The sequence below is a fragment of the Dendropsophus ebraccatus genome, chromosome 5 (assembly GCF_027789765.1).
Source record: "Dendropsophus ebraccatus isolate aDenEbr1 chromosome 5, aDenEbr1.pat, whole genome shotgun sequence".
In the NCBI taxonomy this organism is placed as follows: Eukaryota; Metazoa; Chordata; class Amphibia; order Anura; family Hylidae; genus Dendropsophus; species Dendropsophus ebraccatus.
The window spans coordinates 132330073-132347165 of record NC_091458.1 but is presented as its reverse complement, the minus strand read 5'-3'; the positions used below and the strand labels follow the sequence as shown (position 1 = coordinate 132347165).

General features: G+C 40.8%; 1 protein-coding gene across 1 annotated transcript in view; it reads right to left on the bottom strand.

The window, feature by feature from the left end:
- The window catches only part of LOC138794197 (CUB and sushi domain-containing protein 2-like), a 294292-nt gene that overhangs the window by 202942 nt on the left and 74257 nt on the right, over nt 1-17093 (bottom strand). The window lies entirely within an intron of this gene.

Genomic DNA, 17093 nt, shown 5'->3' with positions numbered 1-17093 from the left:
CTATGCATACAGATTACCTACTGCATTAGATTGGTGAATTGTACAAAAGGAAAAGAGGGAGAAATTCTGTTGTTTTGGTGATAAAAGACCCACGTGAAAGTGTGACGGGCTTTACGACTGATCGTGCACAATTTAGTAGCGTAGAGGGCACGTGTTGCAATGTAGGTGCAAAGCCAGCAAAAATCCCTGTATTCCTAAGCAGCCTATTGCATAATGAATTGCATAAGTGGTCCAACCTTTTTCCTATTTGTCATGATGGTTGTTTACGTGTAAAAGCACAATAGCATAGGTCATTATGTAACATAGCAGCAATCCCTGAACATTGTGGGGTATCAATAAGCCAAGAGCCAGTAGGAAAAAAAGAGTGCTATAATGCAAGACAAGTTAAAGGGGTACTCCAAAGGAAAAACAGTTTTCAAATTAACTGGGGCCACAAAGTTGTATTTGTAAATAACTCTTCTTTAAAACTATTTATTAGCTGCTGCATGTCCTGCAGGAAGTGGTGTATTTTTTCAGTCTGACACAGTGCTTTTTGCTGCCACCTCTGTCCATGTCAGGAACTGTCCAGAGGGGGAAAGGTTTTCTATGGGGATTTGCAGCTGCTCTGAACAGTTCCTCACATGGACAGAGGTGGCAGCAGGGAGCACTGTGTCAGACTGGAAAGAATACATCACTTCCTGTAGGGCATACAGCAGCTGATAAGCACTTGGGTTGGACAAAAGAATTGGAACAAATTGAATTGATCTGGATACACCTGCCATCACCGGTAACATCCTATTTTTTCCAAAGATGAATAAATGTTTGTGCTTCCTGGTAGGGGCATCTAAGAACCCAGTTGCTGAGTCCTCTACTGTTTCCTCGATCGTATTTCAGTACAAAATGACCGGCATTCCTTCTGCAGACAAAAGCCTCTCTGGATGACAGTTAAAGCTTGACGCAAGGGACACAAGAGGACTTCATCAAGTTATAGCCTAAACCACAAAATTACAATCTAGCTTCTTACTGCAGAGTTGCACAACAATAACATCTATATCACCACAATGCATCAATGAGCGTGTTTATTGATGTAAAGAACACAAAACATGGGCGCTGGAAAGGTGTCCAGTTTTAGTTTTTTCCCACTTGCGGTCATGTGTTTGCCTGGGGATCATCAGATATAGCCTACAATATTGACTGTCTCAAAACCACTGTCAAGCATGGTGGGGGTTCCAGAATCTTTGGGTCTGATAGCCATGCTCTAAGGTAAGGTACTAACAGAAGTATCTGAATCTCCTAAATAACCAACTCACTTCCATGATCCAGATTCTGTTTTAAGATAATGATGCAATATTCCTGGATTACATTCACAATACTTGATGCACTGAATTTTGGCTCACGTAGCCTGGAAACAAATTTTAAACCCTTCCCGTCAGTAATCTGTATATATACGTTCCTACTGCACATACCCTGTGCAGTAGAAATGTATATATACATTCCTGCACTGACGGGGCTTACTGATGTGAGCAGGACTGCTGCAGTGAGAGCGATCCCGCTCACATCAGTGTCCAGGGCTGGTGGTTATGAGAGGCAGCTGCGATCCCGCAGCTGACTCTCATTAACCCCTTAACATTTGCCCTGACCAGTCCTGTCACCTGTGTGTGGCATTTATGAGAACAAGGTTAGAAGTAGATTTGTAATGCGCATTTGTATTAGTAGAGGAGAACTGACATACATTATGCCATTATGTCATGTTATTTATATTTTTTCACCTCTTTTACGTACAAAAACAGGTCATATGCCCTACCAATATATAATGTGTGATCTGTAGTCACTGCAGTCATTTTGTCTAACCCCTGTATGTATAATTTAAAAAAGCGTATGCTCACCAGTCTGCGCTCCCCTGGTGTCCTCATATGGGTTTCCAATGTCTCCAGCCACCTCTAGCCTGCCCAGCCAATCATTAATAATGCTTTTGTTTGTATAGCACACACAGATTCCGCAGCAATTTACATAGTTTCGCCAATTATTGCTCCCTGTCCCCAATAGGGCTCACAATCTAAATCCACCTATCCGTATGTTTTGGGTGTAGGAGGAAACCAGAGTACACCCACACAAACACAGAGAGAACATACAAACTCTTTGCAGATGTTGCTCTTGGTGGGATTTGAACCCAGGACCCCAGCACTGCAAGACTACAGTGCTGTGCCACCGTGACACAGCGCCACATCACTGGAAGACTACAGTCCTGAGCCACCGTGGGAAAGGATGAGTGACAGCTCACTCAGCCAATCACTGGCCGCAGCCCTGTCCCATCTAAGTCAGTGACTGGCTGAGTGGGCTGGAGGCACCTTCGGATGACACAGGAGACTAGAAAAGGGAAACTGGAGGAGTGCAGACAGGTAAGAATTGATGAGCAAAGTAGCTGAACCGTACTAAAACAGCTAACCACCTGCAATTGTTGAGCTGTTTTAGGCTATGTTCACACAGTGTTTCTTTTAGTCAGTATTTTTTTTTCAACCAAAATCAGGATTGGAACTGATAGGGCAAAATTATGATGGACAAATTTGCACAGGTTCTGCGTTTTTAACCCACTCCTGAACTTTGGAGAAGTTCGCTCATCTCTAGTAATAGATAATGACTTTATTCAGATGTCGTAGAGATCTAGGCTCACATACAAATGGAAAAAAATACAAGTAGGCTTTTACTGCTTTTTTTCCATATTTCATTTTAGATCGCTAGAGGAAAAAGGCAACTGGATGAACATGGATAATGAGAGCCAGCTAAGAGAATAAAAGCTGTGAAATGGAAGCCTACACCTCGATAGTCCTGCTTAAGACACAGTCCATTTAAACACATCTGTCAGTAGAAAATCCTGTTATATATGAACTACCTAAATGGAAATTATGAAATACTCATGCAACATAAGAGACCCCAAGCTATTAATTCAATAAATGTCCAACCATGTGACATACTGTAATATCACCCAAACTGGTGGCCAAGCCATAAACAAAGTATCTACAAACAACCATGGTCCAATGTAGATCATTACTACAGTTCACACACCGTAAAATTGATAAAATAACATCTCTAATTCATTACGACCATCCAAATAATAAACATGCTTATCAATTAAAACCTGCTTTTGTGAAAAATTATGCTTTTTCATCTGCTTACAGAATTGTCTGAACTATTACATTATCATGTCCCTGATCATGATCAATATCCTAAACATAAATTCACATTATTATTATTATTTTTTGTAAAGTAAAACAAAATTCTCCAAATTCGGTATAGTTGAATTTATACTGACCCATAAAATAAATGTATCATTTCAGTTTTACTATACAGGTAACTCACAGTAAATGTGCCCCAACCGCCCCACCAAAAATTGTGTAATTGCATTTTTGGCTTTGTAATATTTTTATGGCAGTGAATCGTACAGCTCTGCCAGTGAAGAAATAAATTAAATTTGAGGGTGGTGGGTTAGGAAACGGTTAAAATTTGGATTACCTAGTAAATGCTGCTAAATATCATATGTTTAACCTAATCTATGTTGTATACAAGACACCAAGGAGAAACTTAATTGTTATTACCAAATGGATCTTAGGGGAGATTTATCAAGCTGTCTTTAAGTAAGATTCTTCTTTATTTTACTAGAGCAATGTGAGGACTAAAGCTGGGCTGTGAGTGGCTGCTATGGGTAACTAAGAGTATAAATATCCCCCATAGTCTTCTAAGACCCTATGCTGTGTTTCCATATTTGCATTTTTACTGCCTTTATTGTTTCTGGGATATGTGATCATCATTGTCAGGCTTAAAGTGACACTGTATCCACCAAACCACTCCACCAAACCGCTAGTACCATCTGTTTGATGAGAATAAACTGGTCTTTTAAAATGCGCCCGGTGCCTTGGTTAGAGCAAAAAAAATATCTTTTAATCTGCAGTGCTGTGTCATACTGGTGTGGTCTAGATTGTCTGTGCCCCAGGTCTGTGACACCTCTCCTTTCTTCCTCCCCACCCTCCTCATTATTAGGAGCACCCCCAGAAAGGATTTCTATTCATTGCTCGTCTAAACTGCCCCTGTGTCACTACAGCCCAGGAGCAGTTTATGCAAGTGATGAATAGGAAAAATACTGCTGGGGGGGGGGCATTCCTAATAATAAGAGTGGGGAGGAAGGAGAGGCGTTGCAGACCTGAGACACACCAGTTTGACATAGCGCTGCAGACTAAAAGATAATTTTTTGCTCTAACCAAGGTACCAGGCGCATTTTAGGAAATGCCCAAAAGCATTACTGAAAATTGTTGCTGCTTTTCTACATTACTTTTCTACATCTATGTCTCTATAGCCCCTCGTATAGCAATTCCAATCTGGTTGTCAAACACCAGTCAACAGAAGAGCACCACCACAACACAGCACCACTGCCTCCTTCCCTAATCACAACTGGCTGTTGCCCCTTTAAATGGAATCCGAAAAATCCCGCCTGTCTCAGTGTGTCATTGCCAATCTATGGGAGATCGTGCGCTCCTCCACTGCCGCCACTCTCTGCTCAAAGAAGTGACACATCACTTCCTCGAGCAGAGAGCGGCGGCAGCGAAGGAGCGAACACTCTCCTATAGACGGGCAATGACACAGACAGGCGGGATTCCGCAGCAGAATTCGGCTTAATTTACTTAGTGTGAACATACCCTTATTAGTAAAATATATTTTCGGTGATACACACCCTTTGGCTGGGTTCACACTATGTACTGTATATTTCAGTCAGTATTGTAGTCCTCATATTGCAACCAAAACCAGGAGTGTTCACACAATGTTGAAATTGAGTGGATGGCCGCCATTTAATGGCAAATATTTGCTGTTATTTTAGAACAACGGCTGTTATATTGAAATAATGGCAGTTATTTACTGTTATATGGCGGCCATCCACTCAGTTTCAACATTGTGTGGACAGAGCCTTTCTGTGTTTTCAATCAACTCCTGGTTTTGGTTGCAATATGAGGACCACAATACTGACTGAAATATACGTAGTGTGAACCCAGCCTTTAAGGGGTCCATTCTGCAGAAAAGTGTAATGACCTTAGAAAGAAGTACTTACATTCTCTTCCATTCTCTCTGAAGCTATAAAATAAAGGCTTTTTGTAATTATATCCAATGGAAAAGTGGTACTTACTGGCATCGTATAAAATTATTGTATGTCACCTATTCTAATTTAGGGGTTCCCTAATCACATCCTACCCCCATTTTTTTCCTCTCCCATTTCTTTACTTTTACTTTACCTTTCTCTGCACTAAATCAGTTGCTTGAACTTAAATATTGAGTATGGCAAAATGTAAATGCTGAAATGAACCCCGCTGACATTTAAGATGCTAATGTGACTGATTTCCCCGAGAAGCAGAGTGAAAACTGTCTTCAAACCTTTCCAATGTTCTCCTTGTTTCTAAATCCAGAGCAGACGCCTTCAAAAGATGTGTAAGTCATCATTAATAATAATGAGAGGTGGAACCAGCACAATTTCAAAAGCTCAAGTAACGTGAGTGAATATTCTTTGTATATTTCATATAATTGGGTAGGATGGGGGGGGGGGGGGCATCCTATACATTCAGCGTAAAGCTCATGCCACCCAATAAGTCTCACTTTCTAGATCAATTTCTCATTGTAATTGCAGACAAGCATACCTGGGATGTAGCTGTATTATATATGTATAAAATATTTTTTTTTCTATTTCTATGGCAGTACTCAAAATAACTTTAAACCATATATCATCTATTCAGCAGTGCGGAAAACTTCTTATTGTGTGCTGTGAGTTATTAGGCACTATCTGCAGGACACATATTCACACTGTCATAGACCCTTGCGGCAACTTAGAAACACTAGATTGGTGATTTGCAGTCGTGCAGAGACAGAAGCGGTCATAATATTCCTTTACATAACTCCAGTTCCAGTGTGAATTATGAGCTAACAACTTTGGTGAGCGGTAAACACATTAATGTGTTAAAAAAAAAATCACCTAACTTTTTTTAGTATGCAACATTTAGTCCTCTCTGCTATGCACTGACAAAGTGGTGGTAAAAATGCACTGGACTTAAATAGCGGTTACTGTGTTACTGTACAGTACAACAGAGAAGGGGTTACTGATACACTCACTGATTTTGCAAGGTGCTATGTGAGCAGAAAGGGAAGAAGCCACAGAAACACAGCAAAGAAGTGGTTACACTATCCAGTGACTCGAGATTGCTGCTGAGATGAGAAGAAAGCCTTGATCTACCTTTTATTTACAGCACAAAAAAGAGGTTACAATAAGCACTGACTTGCTGCTGCTGAGATGAGAAGGAAGTCTTCGTCTACCTTTCATGGACCTTTGAGGGACAGAGAAAGCCTCAGCTAGCATACATACAGCCCAGGGTTGCTCCCATTCTCTCTCCCCTAGTCTGCACCTAGCAAATACTAAGACACACCCCTACCTCCTGTGTTCTGTGTTGTTGTCTCTGTTATAACAGATTGACTGAGCCTAACAAAAGGTACTGAAGAATAGATTTCAGTGAAGGGAGGCACCTAGTTCAACTACTTTTCCTTGGGTGAGGAAAATTATATAAATATGCTATAAGATGAAGGGAAGTTGTTTGAAAAAATAATGACCAGTGATGAGCGAATAGTGAAATATTAGAATATTCGATATTCACACGAATATCTCCCAGATATTCGAATATTCGATTAAATATTCGATCCTATTAAAGTCTATGGGAACAAGAATTTGTTTATTGAAAAACATCTATTCAACCACTTAGAGGAAAAAACGGAAGTAGGGGGATTTGAACGCTTATCGAATATTTATCGAATATTCGGCAAACTATTCGATAATATTTGATAGATCGAATACCTTACTATTCAATTGAATATATATTCGATCGAACAGAATTCACTCATTACTAATAATGACATTTGACTTTTTTTATTTTATTACTGTCACCAGCAGCAGGCTGTTACATATACATACCATTGAAGATCAGTGTCCCACCATGAAACCCATCTCTTTTAGCACTCTTCTTCTTCCAGTGCTTTTGAAGGCCCAAAATCTCATCTCTCTCCCTCTCATGGAGATGCATTAGAGACCCTGACTTCCTGCCTCTTTAGCTGCAGGCCAGTTGGTGAAGAGATCAATTGGACAACCGCAAAATTTGAACAGCACCATAAGACCGGACTTAGGCTGCGCCACAGGACACCGATTATCAATGTTAAGTATCTGTGCCAGCCTGCTGCTGGGGAAAAAAAAAAGCGGAATGCTTCTTTAAGACACGGATATCACTTCTTTTACTTTCATTGGGCATGATTCAGTTTGTTTTTAACTGGAAAAAAAAATAATAAAAAAGAAAAGGAAGGATTTAAGAGGTCGATGTAAAAGGAAAATAAAAAGGAATTGGTGGTTAGGTAAAACAACAGGATTTACAGCATGTGGAGAGAGCTGTTATTTATGGCTTTATTTTTACTTCACAGATCTTGAAAGTAAGAAATTTGAAATCAGTCATAAAAATAAGAGACACAGTTTAATATATCAGGGAAGTAAATCAAAGCAAATGCAACTGCATCAGAGTTGTCTATGAATGGATTGTTATGTATAACAAGTTTTAGCGGAGCCATTATTAGTGGAGAGTGTTGAGCGGGCCTGTCAAACGGTTGTGATTCGCAAATGCACTCCAAACCTAAATGCTTGGCATTTGATTCCCATGAAGGACCACAAGATCCAAAACCAAAAGGAGGCAATTCTATATTGTAAAAGAAACAAGGGGCGCTATCCCCACTACGCCTAAATCTCCCTAATGAGTTAAAATTTAACTTTTAATGATATGTACTAAAATATACATACAAACAAGACAATTAGTGCAATGTGACCACATCAAGTTCAGAATAATGCGCAGTTCCACAATGCTCTTGTAGAATGACTATGTGGTCTACAGACCACTGATCTGACAGGACGGAGGTGAGTGTCTTACCCCTGCCCGTTGGATTGCAGCTGCCTGTCATTATCCTCTGATCCGGACACACTGATGTGTGCAGGGTCGCTCACACTGCAGAGGTTCCGCACACATCTAAAGCTATTCACAGTCAGGAATGTATTTATACATTTATTTTATTTGACAGCTTTTAAAAAATCAAAACCTTAAAAAAAAAAAAAAAAAAATGCGCTGCAGCACAGTCCTTTTCCCACTTGTTCCATGGGTCTAAACACTCAGACCCGACCGATCAAAACTTTTGATGTGTCTCTAAGACACGTCAAAAGTTTTTCCAATCAACATGTACACTTTAAGGGAGCATTCAGACTACAGAATCCGCATGGAGAACATCTTGCGAATTCCACCGATCACCACCGCCTGCTCCTGCTTTACTCTCCACCGGTCCCATAGACTCCATTTTAGGCTCCAGTGGATTCTGCCGTCCACCCAAAGGATTAACCAGTCAATTCTTTGGGTGGTCGGCGGAATCTGCCCAAGCATAGAGTGGAATCTATGGTGAGCGGCGGAATCCCCGGGATGTTCTCCGTGCGGATTCCATAGTTTGAATGAACCCTACAGGGGTATTCCCATTTTAGCTTGTTATGCCCTATTGGGTGTATGTCCAGCACTCCATTTATTGTGAAAATTGCGCCCACATTCTTGAGATTGATGGAGGTCCCAGCAGTGTGTGCAGGGGAGTGCAGGGAAAAAAAGAAGTGTTTTCTTTTTCCTTTTACACACAGCTATATTTTATACACTATTCGTAAACGAGTAAATAGCAACCATGCTGCTTTCATGCTATAGAAGTGACATAGATAGATAGGCAATCATGGCGTTTACCATAGTAACTGTGAAAGTGACTAAGCTGTGAGTTAACGTTATCACTTTTCAATAATGCAAATAGAACGCTATCAACAGTTTGAAAGAAAATGTAAAACAAAGCAATGCTAAACCTAATACGCTGCAAAGTACATGATTTAGGGGCTGTCTGATTTTGACAATCCATTTCTGTTAAAAGGATCCCATGAATATAGGCTTATTAACAGACGTCCAGTGATCATCTGCAGGGTTCAATTCCCTCGCAGCGCCACCACAGGGGAAATCAAACATTACACAATTCATACTGAAATCAATGGGCTGCCTAAATACCGCCAAGATGTGCTGGGTCCTCCAGGGATTTTTTATGAGGCTGCCCTTTGCTCTGTCCATTTATTATAGGTCCTAAATGAGGAAGCGTAGCCACGCGAAACGTGCGTAGGGGTCAAGCACTACCACACTGCCATGGGTGAGTCAATATGATCGGTTTAGATTGTATTTTTTAGATGTGTCTAGAGATAGCGTCCGGAATTAAACAATTTTTAGTCCAATTTTGGGTGGCATGCTATGATGCATTAGAGACAGCAACATACGTATTGACTCCAGACAACAGAGGATTTTATATTTTTATTCTATGATCTAAAGCGGTTTCTAAAGCAGACGCCATTTTTCTCATAACCTTTTGTAAACTTGTTTTTATGTGAGATATGTGATTTTTAATTTTTATGTGAAAATTAAACTATGAATTTCAGCTGTAAGCCTTGGTTTTGCTTTTCTTGTATAATATATGTTTTATAAAAGAGGCTTTTTATTGGAGATTTTTTAGTGGGTTTATAAGGATACAGGGGTAAAGGAACAGACCCCTTGGTGACAATTTATTGCTGATACCCATTGGAACGTGTGTTTCTGAGAATACCTCTAATAGTATATTTCAAAAAAGTTAGAACTCCATCCTCTTTCAGCTACAATATGCAACTGTGTTTCCCTGAAAATGAGACATAGTCCTAAAATAAGACACCGCAAACTAGCCTGCTAATTAGCCTAAAGTAAGGCATCCCCCTGAAAATAAGGCACTCCCCAAAATTAAGCCTGCCGCCCCAGGGACTCACCTAATCCCCTCATGGACCTTCACAGCAGCTGCTGCAGGCATACTGGTTCATGGCCCCAACGTCCTGCTGCACGTCAGGACACACGCCAAAGATCACATGATGCAAATCCCGCCACACACTTCTGGTCCCGCTACTGGCCACACTGAGGGTGTTGCTGAATATTCCAGGGGGGGGGGGGGGTCGGGGCTGACAGGCTGGGGGTCGGTGGGGGGGAGAGAGAAATAAGGCAGCCCCCCGAAAATAAGACATAGTGGCTCTTTGGGAGCAAAAATTAATATAAGAGACTGCCTTATTTTGGTTATACACTATGTCCTGTGTATAGAGTCCAAGTGATTATGGTTGTGTCCCTTCTCACTACCTAAAAGCATATTGCTAAGGAATCCTCAGCTTCCTTATCCCAGCTTCTATTATTATTATTATTATTTTAATTTTTTTAATTAATTTATTAAACATAACACCTGTAGTATGACCTGCAGGAAGGGGTGCATTCTTTCCAGTCTGACACAGTGTTCTCTGCTGCCACCTCTGTCCGAGACTGAACTGTTCAGAGCAGCAGCAACTACTCAGAAAACCTTTCCTGCTCTGGACAGTTCATGCATCAGACAGAGATGGCAGCAGAGAGCACTGTGTCAGGCTGAAAAGAAAACAACATTTCCTGTAGGACATACAGCAGCTGATAAGTATAGGAAGTACTTAAGATTTTTAAATAGAATTAAAAAACAAATTTTTATAACTTTCTGAAACTAGTTTATTTAAAAGAAAAATATTTTCGCTTTAATATCTAGATTTTCTTTAAGCAGCTCTTCTTTTTCTACATAACACTTAATCTTTACCCTCTGCCTTTCTTCCTCTATGCGTCCATCTTCTTCCAATAACAGGTCACTGCCCTTCACCTGCTGCTTACATTGAACTTACCAGTCTTCCTGCTAGGCAGCTGCTGAGTATGCTATCCTACCGAGTGTTATCTACTTCTTAGCAGATCTACTGTAATCTTATAGAGATATAAACCCAAGCTACTATAAGACATACAACGTGTGATAGTGTGACACCTACTCGATATAGAAGTGAAGCGAAGAAGCACCCTTGTAAAATGCGACATCCGCTACGATTAGCTGCTGTGCGATTGTTAAAATAGCGTTGTATTGTTATATGCGTTTACGCATTACTGTACAAGATATGACCTTCAGAAGGATAACAGTAACTTTCCGATAGATGTTAAAGTCAGTCTTTGGCTGATGACTCATGATGAATAAGAAAAATGTTTTCTCTGCCGAACAGATTATTCCCCCACTCACTCTTCACACTTATTTTTGGAGGCTTAAGTCTTGATAAATGAAACACCGTCGGAGCTCTGTTGGCCAAGTGTTGGATTATTGATGAGGTGCATTTTCCGAACGGTACAATAGGAGATAGAGGAGCAGATTTATGGGGATGGGAGATTAGGATTGACATCATAAAGGGGAGTTATTCTCTTTTTCAAATGTGCTAGCATTTATCTAGCAGAGCTTTGTGTATGGCAAGACTGGTCGTCTTCTACCATATTTGTCATCATGGAGAGTCGGGTTACGGACGTCACAATTCTACTTCTTTCCAATCTCTATATATAGAACTGTATTTGGCATTGGGTCAGGATAGTGGGAATGAGCAGCAGACATTTAAGGAGGATGAACAGAGAGAGTTTCCTTGGAGAACTTTATCCGATTTATACATAGTTGTCTGTCACTTTAAAGTGACTCTGTACCCACAATCTGTCCCCCCCAAACCACTTGTACCTTCGGATAGCTGCTTTTAATCCAAGATCTGTCCTGGGGTCCATTCGGCAGGGGATGCAGTTATTGTCCTAAAAACAACTTTTAATCCTGCAGCGCTGTGTCTAACGGCCGGGGCTTACATTTGTATATGCATTAGGCTGGCACCACCTCTCCGTCCCTCCTCCCCACCCTCCTCATCATTAGGAATGATCCAGGAACATTTACTGCTGTTTGAGCTTTGCACAGGTGTATTAAAAATACAGCCCATGTTCATTATACACACAGGTGGGGAATAGGAAGCAATCTGCCTGGAGCATTCCTAATGATGAGGAGGGTGGGGAAGAAGGACAGAGAGGGTATGCAAGCCTAATGCATATACAAATGTAAGCCCCGGCTGTTAGACACAGAGCTGCAGGATTAAAAGTTGTTTTTTAGGACAATGACTGCATCCCCTGCCGAACGGACCCCAGGACAGATCTTGGATTAAAAGCAGCTATCCGAAGGTATTATTGGTTTGGGGGGGTCAGATTGTGGGTACAGAGTCGCTTTAACTGGTGATCTCACACCAAAGAGAGTGTGTGTTCTGACTGTATTATATGTATAATTATTGATAAACATTGTTATTTTGCACTTTATATGTGATACTTTCTGTTTTCTGTACATTCGCTTTAACATTGTAAGAAAGTCAAGATTTGGTTAGAGACTCTCCTACAGCTTCCTTATAAAAGGAACTCTGAGGGAGGAGTCTCCCAGGTCCACCTTGTTCCGTGTGAGAACCAGTGACTGCAAGGCCAGACCCAACCCCTCTCTCCTAGAAGAATGGAACTTTCTAATTAGTCTTGCTTTAGGAAGGTATGTTTAGGAGGTGTCTGTTTTTCAGTTAATTTTAGTGCTAGGACTCACACCAAGTCTTAGGCTTTGAGAGTTTTCCAGCACCCATCAAACCTGCTAAAGCAAATAAATAATCTACAGAATTACTGTACAGTTGCTGCGTCAGTGTAGGTCAAGCAAAGAAAAATAAGTATTTTACTCTTCATTTTTCTGAAGAAGGTCAAGCTCAGAGTGAAGAGAAGAGTTTGACTCTTGAGGCCCCTGAACCTGATCTAGTCACTTTGCTGATAGAAATTTACCCTACAATCTGTTTCAGTTGCTACCATTTATTAAGGACAGATCTGTTTTTTTCGTGGATGGTGAAATCAGGGCAAGAAGGTTTAGCCCAAGACTGCCTCATTCCTATTTTAGAGAAAATCAGCTAGCCGAGAGAGGTAACCGGTCCTCAAACACACTCTTTTCTTCTCTCTCATTTTACTCAACCTAAGATGGCATAAGTCAGAGTTAGTACTTAGTTACTACATGTCATAACCATGTTTTCTGTCAGTGTCGTCCAGGTGGGATATTGTCACAACCTCAACCATAAGTGTTATTCAGTTTACTACACTGCAGTTGGACAGCAGAGTCTAAGTTAACTAGATTGCCTTGCAACAACATCACACTTAGTAACACTATGCTGCATACACTACAAGCTACACTAAAAGGGGTAATTCTGTGGGGAAAAAAACAAAACTTGTAAAAAATAAATGAATAAACAAATTTGGTACTATAACTTTGTTAACTTTTTTTTTTTTTTTTTACATTATTACATTGAGGGGCATTAGCAAAGGGTGACACAACCTCTCTGCTGATCAAGCCCTGCTTCTGGCACAGTTACATATCGATATTGAGCGTGAATTACTCTAGGTACCTTAGGTGATGATTGACAGGGAGAGGAGCCAGTAACAGGCCTCTCTGCCTGTTAATTATCCCCTCCAAGTGCGCTTTCAGAGAGTGGTGACTAGACACGGGCGGGGATCTTCCTCTGCCTGCCACACGCCCGTGTAATAAAGTTTCTTTTTCTGCCATATAAAGCTACTGCAGCTGCGGCTGTATGCGCCGTGGGCTGTTCAGGAGCTTTGTACAGTGCCCCAGGAAACCTTGTCAGACCAATTGGTATTTTGCAATGTGTTTTTTACATGAACAAACTGGCGCCGGTGTGGGGATACAGATACCGTGGTGCTTTTTTTGAATCACCGCTCGTTTCCCTTGCATGATGCCAGTCTATTGCCGAGCACCGACCTGGCATAAAGCACTGGAGGCGGGCCGTCTGCCCGCCCCTAGTGTGGCGAAACCCCCTCCCCTCTGTGATGCGATCTGTTCATGTAAAAAAAAAACAAAGCAATGTACATTCACTTTAAATAATACATATGATGCAAATGCTGTTAGTTATCTTCACCTTCAACAGTAGATTTTGGCTACTGTATGGTATATTACTGACCACCAGGTACAGTGCACTTGATGTTCTTAGTGACCAAATGCTTCCTCTTATACTAACCAGATGGACTAAAATTTAGCTAAGCATCAGTTGCCCCACCTCCCCCCACCCCAAAAAAAAACAAAAAACAAAAAAAAAAGCGTAGCAAGCAGGAAAAAAATATATGGGTGAGTTCCACTGTTTTTCTACTTGCTATATGATTGACAGTTCTGTGAGTATACAGCTTGAGCAGAGCCCTGCTTTCCTCCTTGGATTTCTGATTGATTGCACAACATAAACACTGGTGTTGTGCCGACACACTGGTGTACTCCCTACACACAGGTATGTATAGCGTCACTGTCTACAATGTTCCAGATTATGAAATCAGCACTGATTACATGTTCAGAATAACAGTTTAGAGACTGTGATTATTGACACATATATCTACTGTGAGGCCCTATAAATGCAAGTAATAATAACCTTACATCGCTATTAAGGACTAGTTGGCTGTAAAGTCACTGTATAACATGCATGCATTTATTAGCAGAATTTTCAGAGTTTAACATTTTTTATTTTTTATTGGCTTTTTAATTGACTGAATTATGTATTATTATTAGGTATGTTTTTTATGCGTTTTGTATCACAAACTGTTAAGACATTCCATTGTAATAGGCCTTATAATATTTAAGACATACAGTACCTAGGGATGGCTCTGTTTCTTTGGGAAATTTGCACAGCTACAATTTCCGAATGTACGTAGTTTATTACAGATTTGTGAACTCAGGTCCTAGAAGTGACACTTAAAAGGGGTTATCCAATTTTCTTTTACTTTTTTTTGGCAATTCTCTTTTCAATTTTCAAAGTATTTATGACAAAAACAAGTATTTTACATGTAAGGAATAACAAAAGAACAGTAAAATAACTTGAACAGGTAGGAACTAGTGTATAAAGATACACACAACCAACAATATCATTGCAAATGAGTAAAGAAAACATCAGTGGTGTGTGGACCCATCATTAATGGTCCAGCGCAGTCTCAACATTAAGGGTGAGTTCACACAACGGAATTTGCGCAGATAAGTTCCATGTGATTCCGTCACTGGTATCCGCTCATGGCGGTGCCATTCTATGGGCGGGCAAATTCCGATGTCCGCCGAAAAGAATTTACATGTCAGATTGGCACTGCTGTGAGCGGGTATGAGCGACGGAATCCGCTGGAACTTATCCGCCCGGATTCCGTAGTGTGAACTCACCCTCAAGGTAAACTCCCAAGCAGGGAGGGGGGAGAAAGAAAGGCCTGTAAGAGAGAGCAGGGAGGGAGGAGGAGGGACAAATGAGAGTGAAAAGGGCAATGGAAGGCAAGAGAGATGGATGGGGGGAAGGTGGGTTCAAGGTGTTTTTTACTGTAAATAGGCTAGGCTGAAAAAAAACCACAATGCTTCACCACTGACACCTGAACAACACCTGATTCCCACTGCTCAGCGGTTGATGGCCTCCTCCCAACACAAGACAGTGTCCACTCAGCCAATCGCTGGCTTTGGTAGGTGACTGCTACCACCAGAGATTGGGTAAAAAGGCACTTCTGTGTGTCAAAAAGTCATCAGGATTGTGCATTAGCTGTTCCCAGGGACGGATTAACTTTACCATAGGCCCCGGGCTGTTCACCAAGCCTTGGCCCCCCCATCCCACTGTAACTATGGCAGCACTAGGATGCGTTCATAGTACAGGACAGATAATGTCATGATGTCCTGATTTGTTCAAAATTGACATAAAAAACTGATTTTTTTGCAAATCATGGCAGAAGTGTAGCCAGGAGACAGTACACCACTGAAAGTATAAGTCTTTTTGGGTGGTCATGGGCCCCCCAGGAGCTCAGGGCCCCGGGCTGCCGCCCGAAACGCCCCTATTATAATCCACTACTGGCTGTTCCCATTCTCTTTTGCTAGTAGGTAACCAAAGGAAGTGCCCTGTTCTTGGAGAAAAATATCACATGGGGGTTCCCTTTCAACCCAGTATGGAACATCTTCTCTTCTGTGCGCCATTGTTGTTATAAAAGTAGTAAAAAAAAAAAAAAAAGGGGTCGGCAAATCTGCGAGCGGTTAGACTACTGATAGAGAAACAAAGAATTAAAACAAAAAGAAGATCTACCGCACAGCTGAACTCCAAGAGTCCCACTGATTTAATTTCTGCATATAAACTTTGTGTCAGTCGGATTTTGTAATAATGGAATCAAATAATTAACTCTTTTAATCTGCCGTGGGTGGGCCATTATGTTGAATCATTGACATCAATAATTAAGAAACTTACCCCTATATACACAGGGAAACGTCTTTTTCCATTAATTACACAGCAAATACTTTTGATACATGCATTGAAACGTGATACAATTCAGTGGGTAATGTTATAGAATTAATCTGCCGATCTTAAGGAGTCTTTCAGTCTTTTGACTTTCAATTGAACAATTTTGCCTTTTGTGGATAGATGGTAATCCAATAATTAATGTGTGATTTGACTAAAGTTGTAGAGGAAAGTGATCTTCTTTTCACAAACCGTTATTTTTCAGATAAAAAAGCATGGAAATGGAATTACTTAAGACCCAACATTTATGGTTTATTTTACCCAAGTATATATGAACAGAGAAAAATAATGAAACTTGTAGTTAAGCATTAGCTTATAATATTGGTGTTCAGCAGGTGCTATTGCACACATTGAACAGCACTCTGAATAGCAACCAGCACACACAATGAGCTAATTACAGCTACTATCGATCTGATTACCTGGAAAGCATCATGTGACCTTGACCACAGCATCTGGGTCACAGTGCCTTGTGATCAAAATAATGGAGAAAGAAGCTCAAGGGCTTGTTCACATGGCAAACTTAAGAAGAAACTTAAAGCAGACCTGTTATCAGGATTTTGGTGGCTAAACTGAAGGCAGTGTACAATAGTTTTTTTTTCTCTCTCTTATTTCAATCTATCGCACCAACACTGAGAAATAAGCTTTAGAATTTTAAATGTAAATTTGGATATAAAGCCCAAGAGGTGTTTTCTTAGGCGGCAAAAGTCCAGTATCATTTCACACTTCTCTCGTGCCTTGACACAGAGAGATTTATCTGGCAGACTTTTGAAGCCAAGGCCAGGAACAGACTATAAACAGAGAACGG